General features: G+C 39.3%; 1 protein-coding gene across 5 annotated transcripts in view; it reads right to left on the bottom strand.

Annotated features, from left to right (window-relative positions):
* The window catches only part of ATRN (attractin), a 160,533-nt gene that overhangs the window by 125,077 nt on the left and 23,204 nt on the right, over nucleotides 1–12,252 (bottom strand). The window lies entirely within an intron of this gene.

Raw genomic sequence — 12,252 nt, 5'->3', positions numbered from 1 at the left:
TTATAGTCAGATTATACTAATCTAGATGAAAAAAATAATTTCCATGAACTTAAGAAAGGGGGGTACAAATACATTAAAACCAACAGGAATTGAAAAAAAAAAGCGTATCTAAATCTTTCTAGCTGAGATAGGAAAATCATACTTTGAAAATGGCTACCATGAAAATGGCTACAAGAACTTACTTATAAATATGAGCTGGTTTTTAAAAAGATCACACAGTTATAGTTACGACTAAAGGGTATTTAATACAATAACACCGTGGAAAGCAGAATTGTGATAGGCAAGCACATCAAGCCACAATACACAACGGACCCATCACAGCCATTTGGCTGCCACTTCTGAAGGCAATCCACCACGTCCCACGAGCAGTGACCGTCAGCACCTGTCTTCCCACACTCGTGCCAAGTCTGAAGTTTAATATTTTTAGGTCTTGACTATATGATAGGCATATACTGATATCTCATTAATGTTTTGGCTGGTACATACCTTGATGCTTAAGTGTCTTGTTTTGGTCATTTGTATTTCCTCCTCTCTGAATTAAAATTCCATATTCTTTGCCCACTTTGCTACCAAGTTGTCTTTTTCAAATTAATGTTTAGGAGCTCTTTTTATATTAAAGAGCTCCCATCTGCATGTAAAATGTACTATAAATACATTTTCTCAGTTTACTTTTTTCTTTATATTTTGTGTCTGGTATCTTTTCCTATATAGAACTTTTGAAATTTAAGAAGGATGCTATTTCCTTCCACACTGCTGTTTCCAGATCATCTTTTGTCCGTCTTCCATCACCAATGTCAGCCTGTCTGAAACAGATGCTCTCCTCTGGGTCTGCCTCCCTTACTTCCTGACTTATCTACTGACATCCCAGTTATTCCTTCTTGCCCACTGATATTAGCATCTAGTTCATTCAACTACATCAACATATAAGATGTTCTAATCAGAACCCAGGTTTTCCATTTCTTTTTTTTTTTTTTTTTTAAATTTTTTTTTTTTTTCAACGTTTATTTATTTTTGGGACAGAGAGAGACAGAGCATGAACAGGGGAGGGGCAGAGAGAGAGGGAGACACAGAATCGGAAACAGGCTCCAGGCTCTGAGCCATCAGCCCAGAGACCGACGCGGGGCTCGAACTCACGGACCGCGAGATCGTGACCTGGCTGAAGTCGGACGCTTAACCGACTGCGCCACCCAGGCGCCCCAGGTTTTCCATTTCTTAACTTCACCATTAACAGTCTTTTTTTCCACCCATATTAGTCACCCACTCTTCTGGGTCCTGCCATTTCCTGTAATAGCATGAGCACCAAAATCTGCATTTTAGGCATCCTACATTCTGGCCACCATCTCTTATCTCTCAAGTTCATTTAGCCTAGTTCTCCCTTTCCAGTGAGTCATCATCCCCATGGGGACCTCCAATCCACTGAACTATCACTTCTTCATGCTCATCACTTACCACACACACATTCGACTTTCCCACTTAGTTAAGATTCCATGGTCCATCACAATTATCATCACCTTCAAATCCTTCTTAGCCTTTTGCCCTTCTCTCCCTCTGCTGTACTCACCTGGATACTGGTATCTCCATGTCTTACTCCCAACATCCATTCTAACCCAAAAAGATTAGTCTGAGCCACTCATGGTTTCCTATGCCCCCTGACAATAACTGATTAGAAATCTAACACAACTGACAGAAAAACAGAAATAGTAATGGCTTAACCAAGATAATAAAGTCCAAAGGTAAGAAATACAGAGAACACAAAAGGATTTCCATAATCATGAGGGACCTAATGTTCTTCTATCTAGTTGCTTTGTCATCCTCAACATGTGGCTTCCACCTCACAATCCAAGATGGCTGCTCAAACTCCAGCTTTTATTCCCACATTCTACCCAGCAGGAAGGAGGAAAACAAAGTGCACATTCCCTCCTTCTAAGTCAAACAAGACAATTCAACTTATATCCCATCAGCCAAAACTTAATGACATATCTAAATGTAAAGGGAGGCTGAGAAATGTAGCCACTATTCCAAATGACCATGTATTCAGTGAAAAATCAGGATTTCCTTCATTAGAGAAGTGGAGAAAGGAGACGAAGGGTCATTACTAGTTTCTGTCACAGCACGTAGTCAAATACTTAAATGTCAGGGGAAGTCTTGATGAAGGCCTTCCAGGAAGTATCTTCTCATTAACAAAGACAGTGTGGTAGACAGGGAGATTTGCCACATAATCTCCCTTCTGAGGAAGGACTAACAGCCTGGTCAACAGTTTTTACGGCTCTTACAGTTCCTTCAGGAGCTGCCTTGCCCAGGGTGGTCCATACCACAAAGGGTGGAAAGTCTGGAGCAATCCAACAAAAAACAACTCTGACAGTCCTTACTTCTGAGCTCCCCTTTGTCAGGCCTACACTGAAGTTCAACTTCTTCCTTTGCCCAATTCTGCTCTCTGCACCTTCCTCTCACACTGTTATAACCAATTTGTGCCCCAAACACAAATCTCAGTAATGCAGCCATTATGCTACAAGGCTGAACAGGAAGCCAATACCAAGGATGACCAACCAAAGGAATGCAAAGGTCTATGAACGCAGCATCAACCAGCCACAGAGACCACTCCCAGTTTATGGGCAAATAAACTTCCCACTGGTTACTGGTTTATTGTATATGTATGTGTGGACATAGTTTAGGCCCTTCTAGCTCACAATGTTTTCTGGCTTTCTACTATGCTTGTTTTGCTCCTAAGGGTTGCTCTGGACTGCACATAGACATGCTCAGGTATTTGCAAATCAGCATCACTTTTAGAAAAGAAATAGGTCATTTTTATTTTAAATATCTACTCAGTATTTTTAAATCTAGCATTTACATAATTTTACAGACAATGCATAGTTATGATCACAGACAAGCTGTCAACTAAACGACGATTCACCTTTTGTAACTTTTCTCCCCAAGTATACCCCCACCCACACCACATTAAGATAAACATTTAACCACCTAGTAAGCATTCTTAACTATTTTTCTTCATATTCATGAGCCCATGATATATGCACAGTTCTCTTAATTTTTGGCTACACATATTATACAAACTTTTCTGCATCTTCCTTTTCTAACCCAACAAAACTTTGTTTTTGTTTTTGTTTTTTTTTTTTTCAACGTTTATTTATTTTTGGGACAGAGAGAGACAGAGCATGAACGGGGGAGGGGCAGAGAGAGGGAGACACAGAATCGGAAACAGGCTCCAGGCTCTGAGCCTTCAGCCCAGAGCCCGACGCGGGGCTCGAACTCACGGACCGCGAGATCGTGACCTGGCTGAAGTCGGACGCTTAACCGACTGCGCCACCCAGGCGCCCCCCCAACAAAACTTTGTGAGAGTCTCTCCGACTAAACAGGTATTAGTCTAATTCACTTTTTGTGAAGCATATTCTAACCTATGGAGGTAGTGTTTTTTTTCCTGCATTTCTCCTACTAACATTCATTTTGTTTTCAGTCAGTTGGCATTATGCACATTGCTGCAATAAATATCCCTATACATATGGCCTTACTTGTGCTTTAATTTCTAAGAATAGAATCTTAGGAGGAGGATTACTGGGCCAAAGGAATATGAATTTTAATTGTTAAATAAGCTGCCAATTTTCAAAAGGCTGTAACAACTCACATTTGCATCAGCAATACGTGAGAATATGCTATTTTCCACATCCTCTCTGTATTCTTGTTACTTTTAAATTTTTAACTTGAGGGGCAGCTGGGCGGCTCGGTCAGTTAAGCACCCAACTCTTGATCTCGGCTCAGCTCATGATTTCATGGTTTGTGAATTCAAGCCCTGCGTCAGGCTCTACGCTGACAGCATGGAGCCTGCTTAGGATTCTTTCTCTCTGCCTCTTCCTCGCTCGCGTGCACTCTCCCTCTCAAAATAAATAAATAAACATTTTTAAAAAAATAAATAAATACATAGGGGTGCCTGGGTGGCTCAATCCGTTAAACATCCGACTTCAGCTCAGGTCATGATCTCAGAGTTTGTGAGTTCGAGCCCTGTGTCAGGCTCTGTGCTGACAGTTTGGAGCCTAGAGCCTGCTTCGGATTCTGTGGCTCCCTCTCCCTCTGCCCCTCCCCCGCTGGCACTCTGTCCTGCACTCTCTCAAAAACAAATAAACATTAAAAAAATCAAACAAACAAAATGAAGTTACATTTGTAATAAATAAATAAATTCTTTTAACTTAAAATTCCCTATGTTCTAGTGAATGGCTAACAAATGGTTACTGAAAATTTAGAGAGACTTGAAAGGGGAAGGCTAGGAATATCAACTAAACTTTCAGGTCAAGTTTTACATTCTCGTTGGCAATCCAGGTGTAGATACCAGTACTGCCTGTGCTCACTTCACTGGCAGTAGCACAAAGACACTGGATTGAAACCAAGGCTTTTCAACAATACAAAACCAGAAATATAAAGAATTAACTCGTTGCTTCTACCAACTTTCCAACTCAAGAATACGCTGAGGGTGATTATGTGGTAGAAACAAATACCGGGAAAATAGGGGAACCCTCCAAAGGAGGTGGGTTTCAAAGGAGTCAGCTTACAATGATTTCTACTTTATTTGTATTATTACCAGGCAATGTGGCCTATAAAAAACCCTCAACTTTTCTCACCTGTTAAGATTTTCTTTGTGGTCAAGTATGTTGGACATTGATAAACTCTGACCAAAGTTCCTTGGACGTTAAAAATTAAAAAAAAAAAAAAAAGATTCGGGCGCCTGGGTGGCTCGGTCGGTTAAGCGTCCGACTTCGGCTCAGGTCATGATCTCACGGTCCGTGGGTTCGAGACCCGCGTCGGGCTCTGTGCTGACTGCTCAGAGCCTGGAGCCTGTTTCAGATTCTGTGTCTCCCTCTCTCTGTGACCCTCCCCCGTTCATGCTCTGTCTCTCTCTGTCTCAAAAATAAATAAACGTTAAAAAAAATTTTTTTTTTAATTTTTTAAAAAAAGGATAATCTATTGTAGGAAATGTAAACTACTATGTATGTGTAATTCAGTTTATTGAATTCACTATTCAAACCCTTTATATTCTTACTGTTACCTACAAGATCTAATTCTGGGAAAAGTATATCAAAATCCCATACCATGACACATTTGCCACATTATTTTTGCTTTATGTATTTAGCTATTTAGCCATATAAGCTCCATAACTATTAGATCTTCATAAATTGTCTCTTTTATCATGATAATAACCCACTTATATAGTTTGATGTTCACATTCCACCTTGTCCACTGACAACCCATTTTTTTGTTGTTTTCCTGGGCCATAGCTCTTCATCCAACTCTATTTTTCATATTTCCTTACCAAATTTTCAAGTCTCTTTCTTCTAAACAGGATATGGTTAGGTTTCGTTTCTTAACCTGACAGTTTTACTGTCATAATATAATCTATTCACATACAGTACGACATATGACTGCTATACTGATTTGATTTCTTCCAACCAAAAATTTAAATCAATCTTAGGAGTAATTCATATACAATAAATGGCACCTTAAATGTACTATCTGTTAGGTTTTGACAAATGTACACATGTGGGGAACCCTCCCAAACAACACATAAAACAGGTCTTGTTACCCCGGAAAGTTCCTTCACACACTTTGCAGGTAATCCCTCCCAATACTGATCTTATTTCCATCACTATAGACCAGTTTTCTATAACCTAATTTAATAAAGTCATACAGAGACGCTCTTGTGCCTCGCTTCTTTTGATCAGCAAAATGTTTTCTCAGTATTGTGTGTATCCGCAATTTGCTCCTTCCTATTGCTGAGTAGTATTCTACTGCATGAATATACCACAACCTGGTTATTCATTCTCCTGTTGACGGACGCTTGGATTATGTAGTTAGAGGCTCTTATGAATAAAGATGCTAAGAATACTGTGTACAAGCCTTTGTGTGGGCATGTGTGGACATTCCTCTTGGATAAATACATAAAAGTGAAGTCGCTAGATCAAATAATAGATATATAGTTAAAGAAACTGCCAAAACGTTTCCTAAGTGGGTGTACCATCTTACACTCCCATCCCATCTAAGTATGAATCTTCTCTGCTCCCAGGTCTCCCAACACCCCCCTGGTCTCAAGCACAGGTAAGATTCTGCCCATCCATTTAGCAATATATTGACCTTGTGGAGGTCAGGAACACCTACTATACTCCATGAGTGCAACATCACACTTTCCAGGATCTGCTGCTTCATCATCCATGCCCCCTGCTATACTGGCCCAGTTATACATCAGTTCTCTCTGTCTGGAAGGATCACAACAGATCCCAGATCCTGTAAGTTTCCTGTAGGTCCCCACAGCAAGCTGGCTCAAGAAAAGCAGAGTGCTTGCAGTTGGAAGAGCCAAGGAAACAAGTCTCATACAGGCTGCCATGTTCCTCATATCCCCCTTGGCTCCTCTTCATAGCTAAAGTCCATTTAAGTTTGGATTTTCTGTTGCTTTCAAGTAAAAACCATCCCAGTTACTAATTTCACCAATTCTGAAATGAACAAATTTTTCCTAATAGCCCAGAAACCAGGATGCACTGTAAAATCAACGGCATGTCACAATTTAAAGGAAGTGCTTTTTTTTCTTTCTTAGTAGTACACGAGGTAAGAGTACATTTTACACTCAGTGGCATCTTAGCAAGCTGAAATTACACATATGGCAAACCCTAAACCTGGCTGAACCCAACTCTGCTTACTTAGTATATGCAACCAAATAGCCGGATAAAACTAGAGACACAACATTGTGCTGACTGGTCTTACTTCACATTTATAAACACACATCTCAAGTAGATTCTCAGCACTGCACGACAACAATCCTTCCATTTTTCTGGTCAATTCTCTTTTATACCTTATTTTCTTTCAACTTTCCAAACCCTCTTCCCCCTCTTCAATTTCAGCGGATGATCAGTGAATTGCTTTACTTATTCGTTTCATATCTATTTTTCCCCAGTGGAATGTAAATTTCATGACAGTGAAGATTTTTGTCTGTTCTGTTCACTAATTCCAGTGCCTAGAAATGTGCCTGGCGTCCTAACGGCACTAAGTGAATAGTAATAAAAGGAAGAAATTAGGAGAGAACTATATTTTCTTCCAATTACTAAATGCATGTACTTTGCCTTCCAGTTGTAATGGATGAACTATCTAAATCCATCTAAGGTTAAATTTTCTACCTGGGCCTACAATCCTCAAATTCTACTCAATCAGGGCACCAGCAGAACAAACCTAATTCCAACCCTTACCCCACACTTCTCTCTATTGGGCCAGCAGAAGATGAGCTGTCGTACTCCCTTCCTAAAAAACAAACTCCCTTGGGGTGCCTGGGTGGCTCAGGTGGTTGAGCATCTGCCTTCGGCTTGGGTCATGATCTCATGATTTCATGGTTTGTGAGTTCAAGCCCCACATCAGGTTCTCTGCTGTCAGTGCAGAGCCCACTTCAGATCCTCTGTCCCCATCCCCCTTGCCCCTGTCCTACTTGCGCATGTGCTATCTCACTCTCTCTCTTAAAAATAAACTTAAAAAAAAAGAAACCAACCCTCCCTTTATCTCATGTTCCTCTCACGTTGCTGCCACTTCTTTGTTCACTTTTACAGCAAAAGTCTTGAGAATTATCCACTCTCACTGACAACACTCTCACCTACTAATTTCTTAACACATTCCAGCTAGGCTTTAACCCTAACCTCCTCAGCCACCCCCCCTACCCCACTCCCCCACCACCAAATCCTTTTGTTAAGTTATATAAGCATTTGAAATAGCTGATGCCTCCCTCTTTCTTAAAACACTTTCTTCACTTGGTTTCCAAAACCCTCCACTCTCAATTCACAGACAACTTCTTCTCAATCCCCTCTGCTAAATTCACCTGCTTGTCCCAATCTCTAGTTGTAGGAATGCCCCAGGGCTCCAACCTCAATCTGCTTCTCTGATGGAAGTCATACTGATCTCCTACTGGCCCAAAACTTTAAATACCACTTCTATATTTTTTTAACAATGAAATTTTCATTTCTGTGATATGGTAATACCGTTCTGATTATCCCAGGCAAAAACTATGACTAATACAAGCATATCTCCTGTTTAAAAAAAAAAAAAAGGGGCACCTGGGTGGCTCAGTCGGTTAAGCGTACGACTTCGGCTCAGGTCATGATCTCACAGTCCGTGGGTTCGAGCCCCACGTCGCGCTCTGTGCTGACAGCTCAGAGCCTGCAGCCAGCTTAGGATTCTGTGTCTCCCTCTCTCTCTGCCCCTCCCCTGCTCATACTCTGTCTCTGTCTCAAAAATAAATAAAAATATTAAAAAAAAAGACTATTTCATTTTTTCTTTTCCAATATTTATGACTTTATTATTTTTCTAGCCTTATTACAATTAGTTAAGATCTCCATTATGATATGGAAAAATATTGGTGATGGTAAGTATCCTTGTTCTGTTCTCAATCTCAGGGAAAAGCTTTCAGTATTTCACCAGTGTGATATTTACCCTAAGTTCTTTGCAAAACCCTTTCTTAATACCAGATTAAGGAAGGATTTTTAACATTAGTATTAAGTTCTATTTTTTCAAAAAAAATACCAAAACTGTGTATCTAATGATCATTTGTCTTTTTTCCCTTATTCAATTAATGCTGTGAATGATATTGATTTTCAAAATTAAATTGACCTTGAATTTCTCAAATAAACCCAACTTGGTCATGACTCTTCTGATATTTTGCTGGATACAATTTGCAAATATCTTGTTTAAAATTTTTTATATGTTGGTTAGACTGACCTGCTTTTTCTTTGTCAGGTTTTGATAACAAAATTATGCTGGCTGTATAAAAACAAGAAAGAAATTTTACCTATTTCCTTATGCAGAAGTGTCTGTATAAGATTGGTGCTATTTCTCCTGTAAAAGTTTGGAAGAATTCACTGGTAAAGACATCTGAGCCTGAAGTTTTCTTTTAAGCAAGTTGGTTTTACTAGAGTTTGCCATTTCATCGGATTTTTTCAAATTTATCAGAATAAACTTATTAGTAATATCCTCCTATGATTTTTCCAATGTATCTAGAATCTATAGTGATACCCTCTTTATCATTATTGACATCAGTAATTTGTTTTCTTTTTCTCTTTATCAACCTCTCTAGCAACTTACCAGTTTTGTCTTTTCTTTTTCTTTTGTTCTAGATTTTATTTTTTTAAGTAATCTCTACAACCAACTGGGGCTCAGACTCACAACCCTGAGATCAAGAGTCACACGCTCCACTGGCTGAGCCAAACAGGCACCAGTCAATTTTGTCTTTTCTACTCTAATGACTTTTAATATATTTTGCAGTTCTTCCATATTCTTGAGTTGAAAACAGATCACTGAGTTTCAATCTTTCTTTTTTAATGCATGCATTAAAAGCCCTAACTTTCATTCTCAGCATTGCATTAGTTGTATCCCATCTTCTGACATATAATACTCTCATTAACATTGAGTTCAAAATTTCAAATTCCCAGGGTGATTTCCTTTTTACTTCATGAATATTTTGAAGAGCACAGTAACTATATGGTGTAGTATTCTCCATATGTCAATTAAAAGTGTTTTAATTTTTTAAATGTTTTTGTTTATTTTTGAGAGAGAGACAGAGAGAGACAGAGAGAGCATGAGCGGGGAAAGGTTAGACAGAGAGGGAGACACAGAATCTGAAGCAGGCTCCAGGCTCTGAGCTGTTAGCACACAGCGCGACTTGAGGCTCATACTCTTGAAATGCGAGATCATGACCTGAGCCGAAGCTGGACGCTCAACCAACTGAGCCACCCAGGCGCCCCAAGAGAAGTGTTTTAAAATCTTTGTTCTATTAATCAGAGAGAGGAGTATTAAAATATTTTTTTAGCATCAATGGATGTTAAAAAAGCAGGAGGAAAACCTAATGAGGAGCAGAATATATGCATGGTTTTAAAGTGTTTCCCCACATACTGCTTACTGGTTGCAAGAAGGAAATAAAATAGTGAGTAGATAGTGGGAAAAAAAAAGATAATACCTCAAACAGGAGAACAAAATTAATACAAAAAATAAGGAAGACACAGGCATCACCTGCCTCCAAATGTGATATCCTGAGAAGGGATATCCCCTCACTTACACAGTATTCTGACCAAGAATGCATAACTTGAATCTAACCAGGAGGAAACACGAAGCAAAAGCAAAATAGGAAACTGGATTAAAAGAGGGAGGATGTATTCATGAAAGAATGTCAATATCATTAAAAATAAATATAAATAAATAAATAAGAAAGGCAGTAGAAATGTTGTAGATCTGGAATCAGCAAACTATAGTCCGTAGGCCAAATCCTGCCTAACTGTTCATGTAAATAAATGTTGTTGGAACACAGCCATGCCCTTTTGCTTATTGTCAATGTTCATGTTACAAGAGCAGAAGTGAGTAACTACACAGACACAAAGCAGAAAATATTTACTATCTGGTCCTTTACAGAAAAGATTTGCTGACCCATATTCGAGATTAAAGTAGGCTAAAGAGACATAAAGATATGATGCAATACCCAACCCTACACTGGATCTGGTACTGGAGGTGGGGGAAGCAAATAATATAAAGGACACTATCAGGTCAATTGATAAAATTCAGTACAAACAATATATTAAAGGTATTATATCAGTATTAAGTTTACTGAAGGTGAAAACAGTACCTTAATACTTAAGTCTCTTAAAACTATCACTATTTTTAGAAAATACACACTATTTTTGAAAAATTTTTAAGTTTATTTTTGAGAGAGAGCGTGCACACACGGGAGAGGGGCAGAGGGAGTGGGGAAAGAATCTCAAACAGGCTCCACACTGTCAGCACAGAGCTGGACATGGGGCTAGAACTCACAAACTGAGAGATCAGGACCTGAGTCGAAACCAAGAGTCAGATGCTCAACCGACTGAGCCACCCAGGTGCCCCTAAACAGTACTTCAATTTAAAGGGCCAAGGGCCACGAGACAGATATATCTTACTCTCAAATGGTTCACAGAAAACCACTGTGTGTATGTGTGAGAGAGAAAGAGAGAGCACAGCACAAGCAAGCTCACAAATGACAGAGGATTTTTTATCCCTTTGCCTCTCTGTGCTTCTGTCCAGGTGTTTTCCCAACATATTCTTAGACATATTCTTATTCTTACAGTTCATTGATTCTCTCTTCATCTCTATCTAAAGTTCCTAAAATCAGTTCCTGTATCTCCAGTTTCTGTTAATATTTTCTTCTTGAGAGAGACAGAGACAGAGACAGAGAAAGAGAGAGAATGCACTCGTCAACACGGCAAGGACACCGAGTGGGGGAGAGAGAGAATCCTAAGCTGGCTCCACACCCGAAGAGTGGCTCACAACCATGAGATCATGACCTGAGCAGAAATCAAGGGTCAGATATTTAACCAACTGAGCAATCCAGGCATCCTGTTAATTCTTTTTTATATTTTCTAATTCTTTGCTGAAATTGTTGATCTTGTCATTTAGATTCTTAAAGCTATCAATCAATCATTTCAAAGTCTGTTTCTAATCATTCTAACTGCTGACTTCTGCATGTCTCCAATAATGTCCTTCTTCTGTTCCAAGATCCAATCCAAAACCCAACACCGCAGTTAGCTGTCATGTCTTCTTGCCTCCTTGAGCCTGGTTTTTTTTTTAATAATTTAAATTTTAGTTGAAATAATAGATTCACATGCAGTTATAAGAAATTATAGAGTGATTCCTTGTATACTTTGACCAAGTTCCCCAAATGGTAACATTTTTCAAAACAACAGTGAAATATCATAACTAGAACACTGATGTTGATAAGTCAATATTATTCAGATTTCTAGTTTTACTTATACTCATTCGTGTGTGTGTGTGTGTGTGCGCACGTGTAAGTTCTATATAATTTTGTCACCTGTGTAGATTCGTGCATCTATCACCATAGTCAAGATACTAAATGGTTCCAGCACTATAAGGATTCCTCATATTGCCCTTCTGTAACCATACAGCTCCCTCCCACATCTCCCCCATCCCACCCCACCTGCCACTCCACATTCTTAACCCTTGGAAATATTTAATCTGTCATTTTATCTTTTTAAAAAAAATTTTTAAACATCTATTTATTTTTGAGAGACAGAGACAGAGCACAAGCAGGGAAGGGGCAGAGAGAGAGAGAAAGAGAGAGAGAGGGAGACACAGAATCCAAAGCAGGCTCTAGGCTCTGAGCTGTCAGCAGAGAGCCCAACATGGGGCTCAAACTCACACAACTGTGAGATCATGACCTGAGCCAAAGTCAAGACACTTAAC

This window comes from Leopardus geoffroyi, chromosome A3 (assembly GCF_018350155.1).
Source record: "Leopardus geoffroyi isolate Oge1 chromosome A3, O.geoffroyi_Oge1_pat1.0, whole genome shotgun sequence".
NCBI classification, from domain to species: Eukaryota; Metazoa; Chordata; class Mammalia; order Carnivora; family Felidae; genus Leopardus; species Leopardus geoffroyi.
Note: the sequence above shows the minus strand (reverse complement) of the source record. Positions and strands in the feature narration are given on the sequence as shown.